Below are 9703 nucleotides of genomic sequence, written 5' to 3' on the forward strand. Positions count from 1 at the left end.
TTTAATGTGGGAAATTATTTAAAAAGTAACAAATTGATTCAGAGCTTTTTAATGGAATACTCAAAATATTCTTGCTTTTCAAAACTCACCACAAAAACATAATACCATCTAGTTATGCAACAGTTTTTAGAGATTGCAAAATAATTACATGAGAGGAAGTGGCAAGCACCAAGAGGTTTTGAAAGTTGACAAATTTAAAGTTCAAAAGAGATTATTGTGCACATATTCATAAAACAATATGAGGCCACACATCAAAAGTTCATATTGCTATCCTTAGACTGACATTTTTTCTCCTCTTCAGCATTGGTTCTTCCAGATGAGTAGCACTGAATCTTCTCTAATTTGTTTTTCAGACACAGTTTTGTGGTTGTTAGACTCAAAGAGTACCCCAGGGATCATTTAAAGTAATGTCCCCACCAAAACCAGGATCATACGGGCCTTGGCCGTCCTTTATAATTTGCACTGTTGCCCTGATCTTAAAAAACTTCTCGTGAAAGCAAATTCTCTGTATCTTCAGGTTATCCAATCTTATGCTTCACCATCCTCTCAAGTTTCCTAAGCTTTTGCATCCAAAATCATCATCATCTATGGTGAAGGACAAACTGATTTCTTCAGTCCTTGGAAAACATTTAGCGGTCATTGATATTGCAACTACATATAATCAATGTATGACAATGTGCATATGACCCTCTACACCTCTCAGTGAGCCTGCTTCCTCCTAGGTTGTTCTTTCTAAACACATCATTCACACTGCTGCATTTTCTTTACTTTGTCTTTGCCTTAAAAATGCGTTTCCCAAACAGCAATAATATACAATACAAGGTTTCTCTGAAGTTAAGTGAGAAGTGTAACTAGATGTTTTCTGTACAAACTACTGCTTCATTAATCTAAAATTAAAATTATTTTGCTACTATATATTTTTCCACTGTTTATTTTCTTTAAGGAAAAAATATTCTGTTACAAATTTCAATTTGCTTTCTTTTTTCTCAGGCACAGAATTTCGGTTCACACATACTTGGCTGCAACCTTTCAGGTTTCTAAACAACTTTCCAAACTTCCACAAGCATTTTTAGTATTTTCCCCAAAATACTTAAAATTCTTTCCGTCTTTACACAAGCCATAAATTAAAATGCATAGTCTCCATTCCACTGTTCACATTTTTCATGAATATACCAAGTAGAATTTGACCAAATGCTTAAGAGGATTTACTCGGTGTGTTCTCCATGTTTGATGTGCTTTCACTGATTATGAAGATTTCAACTACTTTTATAGCTACCCAAAGGAAAATCCATGCATTCCATATTTCCTAAAATTACAAGATTCTGATGTTGAAAAAATTCCTAAGAACACTATCAGAGTTAATTTATGTCTATATTTACTGCTTTCTCCTTTCTACACCAGGTTTCCACCATTCTTAAAGAAAGTAATCAGAAAAATTTGATATTATTCTTTCTTTGCAGTTCTTTGTTGCCTGATGTTACAACCCTTATATTTTATAGGTTCATAAAATTACCTCAATAATTTCTCTTTCATATTTTTTCCAGGAACTGAAACTAGATTGCTTGATATATAATTCTTTTTCTCCTTTTGGAAAAAGTTATTATATATTTTGTTTTTCTTAGTTTTCTATGACCTTTCCTGTCTGCATCTTCCAGGAGATAATCACTAATCATTCAGAGATTACTTTGGCTCATTTCTTGGGATGAATTTCATCAAATTCTGAGAATTTAAATGTAACCATTTCACATAAATATTCCCTGAACTGATGTCTTCTCTACTCCAGCCTGAATTCTGAACAACTTGTTAAAATTAATATGTTAAGGTATCCAGTACAATCTACCTTTCCCACAAAGATTAAATCTTATAATTAATTTCTGTTTCCCTTGATGAAAGAAAATTATTATTTTTCTCTGTAGAACACATTGTTCAGTGTCTTTCCCTTTTTTTGTCTTATTTCTAACGTATACAAAAGGTATACAAAAGCTATATAAAAGAAAGGTCTCAGAAGCATTTATATACATGGAGCAGTTAAAAAAAAATAGGAAAGAAAAGAGAGTAACTAAAGAACTGGACAGAAATAGCTATAAAAACACAGTCCCATCACAGGGGTGTTCCTTCCCAGTAGGGCAGACTCCCTTCCAGGGCAATAATTCAGAAAGAATTTGACTACTTGGGGAAAAAGATGTGGTCTTGACAGTTTTCTTCCCTCCTATGGTTTTTACCCTGGAGACTGGCAGCTTGGTTAACATCATTCTCCAAATGGAAATAGTGAATGTATATGGTAGGTAAAATTAATTCTGAATATTCTGACCTTGGTTATGAAGTATAAATTGGTAAGAATTTAATAAAACAAAAAAAATGACCAAGGTTTTCTGCCAGGTTGCAAAGGGATAGCATCTAGATCACAGTATGTGATCTGTGCTGCTTTGTTTGTCCCTGGCACAAGGGTTTTTATTCATTTCATATAGATTATGCTTGTTCCCTTTTATAGCTTATTTGGGCTTGATTACTCTTTTTTTTTTTTTTTTTTTTTTTTGGTGGGCAGCACTTGAAACATGTAAATTACTTTCCTTCTTCAGGAATATTGCTGTAATGGGGACCTACAAAAGCTCTGTCCCCTAGCAACAGCTCTCTGCAAGCTCTCCTTATAAATCAATGCCAGATTGGTGGAACACATAGAAGGGACAAAGTTATTAAATGGATTTTGTTGGTCAAGGTCACTTCTTTGTCCATGTTGAATTCAACTTGATTCATTAATTAATTTTAAAAATCAAAGCAAAACAGAGGAAAACAACATTTTCCATCTTAGTCAGAAGGTGTGAACAGTTTTGCAATAATGAAATGCTATACAATATTATATTAAATGGCTACTTTTTGAAGACTCAATGAAATCTTGGTGTTTCATTAGAAGCAATGATAGCAATGATAATGATAGATTATTTCAATAACTGTGAAATTTGCTTATCATGGAGAACAGATATCTATATTTTCAAGTTCTTGTTCTTTCTTTCTTGTTCTTGTTTCATGTTCAGTCTGTATATTTACCTTCCAAAATAATTTGAGTAACTAATATATTTCAACCTGAACTTCAACTGTAAGTGTAAGTCTAAAAAATTTTGACTTAATTTAAATATCACATTTAGAAATGCTACATTCACGGTTGAGAATGTTACATTTTTTTACTTGTTTTCCATACAATGCTCTTTCCTGACGGTAAAAATTATTATGACGAGGAAAAAGAGCATCTGTAAAAGGAAAATTCATTTTGCCATTACTCAGATGCAAGAATTTAAAGATTAATCAATAAACTAAGAGAGATGAAGAAATTCTTATAATATAATTGTGTTATGTCTCTGCATTTGCAAAGATTATCAGCAAGTGATTATCAACAGGTGATTATCAACAATTTCAAATGTATTTGCATAGTGAGAATGAAACTTCTCCAGCTTGACCTTGTTGAACTTCACATTTCTTATATTAATTCTTGAAGAACCACCACTCTTCAAAATAGCTGGGGGAAAAAAAAAAACTTTTATATTTCATTCTTTAAATTAAACAAATTGGTTTTTGATCAAACTCTCCAGAAAACCTCTAAGAAACATGGCAAGAAGAGAAGGCTCCAACCCTCAAATGAATGGATAAAAAAGCAATAAATTCAAAGGTAATGGACAGAAAGCATTGAGTAATATGCCTCAATCCAGCACTGGATGTGATTTAACTTATAATTTGTTGGGCCATCTCTAAGTCATTTAAACTTTGGAAATGTGAAAGAACACAAAGATGGAAGAAGTCTGCCATGGAGGAAAGCAAAGTCTGATCTGAGAAAGTGGCAGGAAATTTTCTGGCACCATAAAGGGTCCCATTAACATCTCTATAATTTGATTTCATATCAAATTCTGGTAGAAAGCTGATTACCTATTCTGCACTCCCTTCAGCTGTAAATATTTCAAACCTGACTGGTTTATGTCCCTTCCACATAACAAAGTTACAATCTCTAAAATGTTTGTAACTCGTACAGCTTATTGTAAAGGTCGAATGTCCTTGGCTTGAGAAAGAAAGTGTAGTCAAGAAATCAGCTTTGTTCCATTTTAGTAGATCAAATTCAAAAGAAATACAGTATTAGTATCCAAGCAATGCAGTCTGTCAAAATAAAAGGCAAGCAAGAACTCTTAGAGCTGAAGTAATGGATAATAAAAGCCAAGGGACCAACAGGAAAGTAGCTGTGCTTAATACAAGCGACTTAGAGGCACGAGTGTCTTTCTGAGCTGGGAAAGGCAAGCCTGAGAGAGCCTCCACTCTCAGGTACTGCCAAATGACCCCTTTTGTGCCCCATCTTATTCATCACACCAGCAACAGCGTTTTTAACAATGGCACTTTTAAATGTTGTTTTTGCCTCTCTAACAACAGAAAAAATAGGATGGCTGGTCAATAATTTTCCTCATATTTTCAGTAGTTACAGTAGAAGCAAAGAAAAGATAGACTCTTCTACTTCCCTTATCTATGTGTCACTCCTTTTAGGGATTGCTTTTAGTCACAAGGAAGGTGATCAGTGTTAAAAGCCAATCAGTCCTTGCCTTCCTTACACAACCATTTCCTTAAGCCACACAGTTTTGGCTTATTGTAGTTTAAGTGACATCCCCATGCCTACTAATAGCCCACAGAGACATTCAAAGCTTCTTATAAAGAACAGATGAAAATCCAAATAAACAACTGCCTGCAGGACATTTGCATTTGTCTGGAACTGTCTCTGAAATGCTGGCACTAAGCAAGTGGGCAGCACTTGACTGGAAGAGCAGCTAAGCTGTTGGAGATCTTCTCTTGCCCCATCAGCCTGACCTCAGGCAGGGTGCAGTCCTTTTCCTGACAGCATAAATTATCCCTATGGCTTGAGTAAAGTCATCTTAGGTGGTTGTGTTTTCTACTACCTCCCCCTAATGCCAACAAGAGTTATCACACACTTAAAGAGTATTAAGGCTTTGGATAATTTCCCCCTCCAAGGTAGGAGTGCAGCAGTGACTGCGGCAGGGGTTGGTTAGAAGTGAGCTGCAGTTAGGAGACTGGATTGTGGAGTTGCTGGGTAGCAGGGGTGTGCCCGTGGGAATGGCTCCATTTGTTTTTTCCCTGAGGGGTCAGAGAACCCCCATACAGTCACATGCGGAGATGGGACAGTGAACTGGTTTGCAGCAGTCAGCTAGCTTCAGATTCGGTGGTTTGCAGAACTTTGAACCATCTTCATAAGTAGAGAGATCTCAGAGGTCTCATCTTTATAACACAGAGAACTCTAGAGAGAATTTTGGGCAGTTCTTGCTATTCCCCCAGGCAGATCCAGCTGTTTTCAGTTTTTTTCCAGATCCATCATTTCAGTTTTATGCTTGTATGGATGATGATATGCAAGTAACTCCCATGACAATATTTACTCAGAATGTTGGGGCACTTTCCCTAAAAATCAAGGCATCATTACTTTCTGGAGCAAGTGAGGGAGGGAGTGGAGCATCAAAGTTACCAATAGTTTGATCTTAAGACTATGCTGTGTGAAGAGAAAGTTTTGCAGTCCTAGTGGATGGTTGTTAGGTTGCAAACAGAACATCTCATAAAATAGTGTTAACATTACTTCTACAACAACAGTCTTAAGGCTTTTTCTTTTGCTAACAACCATCAAAATACGGAAAATACATTTGCTTCTATAAGTGGAAAGAAGTATAGAATCCTTCATGTAGGACCTTTGACAGCAAATGAAATTGCACCATTTTCTGAAATTTATCCTCAGATGAGCTGATGCATTCCAGTAAGACAAGACCTTCAAGATTTTCCAAAAAATACAGTAGCTCCTGTTACAATTTTTTTAAAAAACAGTATTTCTGATGCTTCAAACTATAAAAATTTCAAAATGTTCCCGATAAGATTTTCAGTTTCTCTTTAGAACAGAATTTTTCCTTTCTGTGCTCTGGATACTGCCTGAGCCTATTTTTAATCTTTCTTTCATGTGGTGTGAAGCAAAGGCCACAGTGCCTGGGTGGACAATTAACCTCAATTGTACTTGCTGGTCCCCATCCATCAGCGAATGGCAGTGACAGTGATTCCATCCTGTGGACAGTTTCTCACAGAAAGCAGATTCCAAATATTAACTGAGCTGTTCAGGCTATCCATGAGCTTAGAAATAGGGTATATGGAACTGTGAATAGGAGCTCTCAGCAGAATGACAGACAAAAAGACTTCACTACCAGTGCCTTGAGGGGTTATTGCTGCTGGAGATCCTCAGGGAATATCTGTGAAGGCTCTGGCAAAGCAAGCCAGCTATATTCAAGGGACTGCCAAGGCCCTTCACCAGTTTTGGAGACAACCAAATGCAGCTGCTATGCTCTGGCATCTCTCCCTGTTTCTCTAAAAACCATTTTCCACTGATTTCTGGTCTCCTGAGCCTTACGGAGGTCTTACAGTACAGAGTTCCAGTGGAACCTCACAGCAAAAGGTCAAAAGGGGAGCTATGAAATAGGCCCACACATTTTTGACCATAGAGGAGATGTACCCTGACTTATCCTGAGGGAAATAGCCTTTCAAAGGCAAGAGAAGGAAGAAAACTTCAGGATGGAGCAGAGATACAAGGCTTTGGAAAGGTCATTTCCAGCAGCGACTCAGAAAGCCACAGTTTAGTATTGCAAAGTCCTTTGCCTTTTCCAGATGTAGGGCAAATGCCACTTTTAATAGGAATATGTTTGGTAAATGGCTGCCTTAAGTTTCTTGGTTGTTTGGGGTTTTTTTTGTTTGTTTTTAGTCATGAGAAACAAACTAAATTAAATACAGTCCTTAATTAAACTTGGATCCCATTAGCATGTCAATGCTAATATTAGTAAACTATTGATAAGACCTTTGACTCTAACAAAAGCAGAAATAAATGCTTGGACAGCAGCTTCTGCAGGATGGGGAAAGAAAAATGGAGGGTTCTCTTGTTTTTTTGCTTTAACTTTACCCCCAGTGAATGCATCCTTTCACCTTCCTGAGCAGTTTGGAGCCAGAAGGGGATTTGCATACCCTTAACCAAGTGCTGACCAAGGGCAGAGCTCTTGTCCCTTCCTTGATTCATTTACAGTGAAAATTTGTTTGTGAGAACATTGAGCAGAGCCATGCAGTGAAATTCTATTGCTTTCATAGTATCTTCCCCATTGTCATTTAAATTATTAGAATAATGTTCACTGGGATTAGACTGAGCACTGATAGCTCGAGCTATTGATGTATGATTCAGTTACAACATAATTAAGTATGCAGCACTTGTTGAGCTGTCTGTACTGCAAATCTGAGTCTGGAATGACACAAATGTCTTGTTTGATCCAATATGCTTAGAGCAACTGAACTGGGGCTGGAAGAGGGGAGGCTGGTTCCTACAGCTGGAAAGACATTAGTGCAAGTGTTAGTGGGTTTATGCTTTTGGTTTTTCTTCTAGGGTTCCTCTCCCACACTGGCACTCTGTGTCAACACAGATTCACAAATTGTACCCACTGTGGGAAAGGGCATTCTGAAAAGTCACAAAAAACCACGGTGTATTTCAATAATTTAGTATGTTCAGATCACAAAACCACGCTGTGAAATTTTTCTCACTGATCTGCTTCATGTTTCATTTGATCTTATGGAAGCTTCAGTGTATGTTCAGAATGCTTCAGCAGTAGCTTGCACCCCTGTTCTGGCAGGGAACTGCACTCCTCAATACAGGCACACAAAGATCACCTCCTCATACCACTTACAGGACTGACTCCTTAAAAAAATTACTTCAGGTTTTGCTAGCTTATGCAAAAAATATTTCCAAATGGATATCAAAATTCAATTGGCTCTTCCATCCTTTAGCCTGTTTTACACTACCTTAAGTGACTAACAAATTGAAGAATAAGCCATAAGTCATTTGGGCAGAGGTAAAAACTCTTGAAAAAGTGACATAATAATGATTTTCACATGGCATTTGAAACATGAAATTAAAACAAGAAAATATATTACCAAGCAATATTTTAATTGTTTGCTTGTTTTAACTTTGCATTAGAATATTTTTCTTTGAAATCAAACTTACACAGAAATTACATACAAATTTTGTCTAGAAAACTTTGGAGGAAGACGTTTTTAATTTGCCACAATTTCTCTGTTCCAAAATGAAACTGGCAAAGTCATACCATTTGCAAAATATTTACACCTTGATGGAGCTAATTAGTCTATAATTTCTGGGGATTTTTTTCATATTACTCTAGTGTTCTTCCTGTATTAGGGAATAATAAGAGATTTTTATTAACCCATTATAAGTTTTTCCCTAATAAGGTAATGGATTCAGTCCTCCCAAATATCATAAAATTCTTTTGTTCATCTTTGTGCAGTGACACTATTCCCACTGAGACTGCACGGAAATAGTGTATTTGAAGTGAGCAGAAATGACTGAATATGCTCAAAGTGATTAAAAAAAAAAAAAACCAAACCTGTACCAGAAGAATCTTTTTAGAAAGTGATTAAAACATCAGTGAAGTATTTTGGTAGATATATATTACTATCTTCTATTACCTTTATATGCAGTACCACATCCAACATTTTCATTTGATGTCACTTCTATGTAACTGACATTTTATGAGCAGTCATTAAGGCAAGTCTGTCACAGCTCTTCTAAAGGGTTGCAGACAATCATCCTTGATAGAAGAAATTAAATCTAGAAGTTGGTTTGGGTAATATAATTGAAATCTCAAAATTACGGATAATTTGGGCCAAAAAAATCAAAAACTTTTGCAGTGCATGTAGTATTCCTAAGCAATATTAAGCAGACCAGTAACTTTTCAGACATGGAAAATCTGAAAAACAGGCAGAGAAAAAAACCCATGCACCACATCACCTAGACCACCTACGGCAGAGCCAGGGGGAACTTCTGAGAGCTAAATCCTGATTTGCTTAATCCTATTGAAGTACTCCATCTGCTTGGCTATAGCAGAACTTTTTTATCTGAAGAAACAAATCAGAACATTTAAAACACATTCTGGCAATGAAATCTCTGCAGAGAGAGACCAATGCCCCAGCAGAGATCCACTGGCATAAGTGAATTTACACACAATTAAAGGGGGTCTCATTGCAGTACCAGCTCTCATTACTTAAATTGTAAATCAGTCTTAAACTGAGACATTTTCACAGCTTCTCTCATAATCCTGCTAAATGGTAGCTAAATGGAGAGGACATACAATTTCTCCCTTCTTCATCAGGTAAGGATGCAATCCTAACAAGTGTGCCTCTTTTATAACTTTGGGATAAGCTGCAGCCATAAACAGACAGTGAGTCACTTATCTGGTTCAGAATTACCAAATTTGGTCCAACCCTCATGTATGGGATTCTCCAAGCTTGAACAATTTGTGGTAATGAGGAGCAGACATATTCAACTTCAGCTGCACTGTTACAATTTCTCCTTTCAAGATTCACAGCTCATCACAGAATGTCAGAAGTATCTTAACTGGATATTTCATTAGTCCAGACTTCCGTGCTTGAGGAAATGCTTATAAATTATTTGTTCCAGGTATGTTACTGTAGTGACTGGAATCTGTTCTGAGTCAACCAAGAGCCACAGTGCAGAGGAAGAGGGAAGTGCTCATTAGGATGAGCAGCTCACAGAATGAAAAGTCTAAGAAGTTTCTCAATGTTCTGGGATTTCTTAATGTTTATTTATGAGATACTCATTCAGAGCACCATCTTTTGA

Source organism: Cinclus cinclus, chromosome 4, assembly GCF_963662255.1.
Source record: "Cinclus cinclus chromosome 4, bCinCin1.1, whole genome shotgun sequence".
Lineage (NCBI taxonomy): Eukaryota > Metazoa > Chordata > Aves > Passeriformes > Cinclidae > Cinclus > Cinclus cinclus.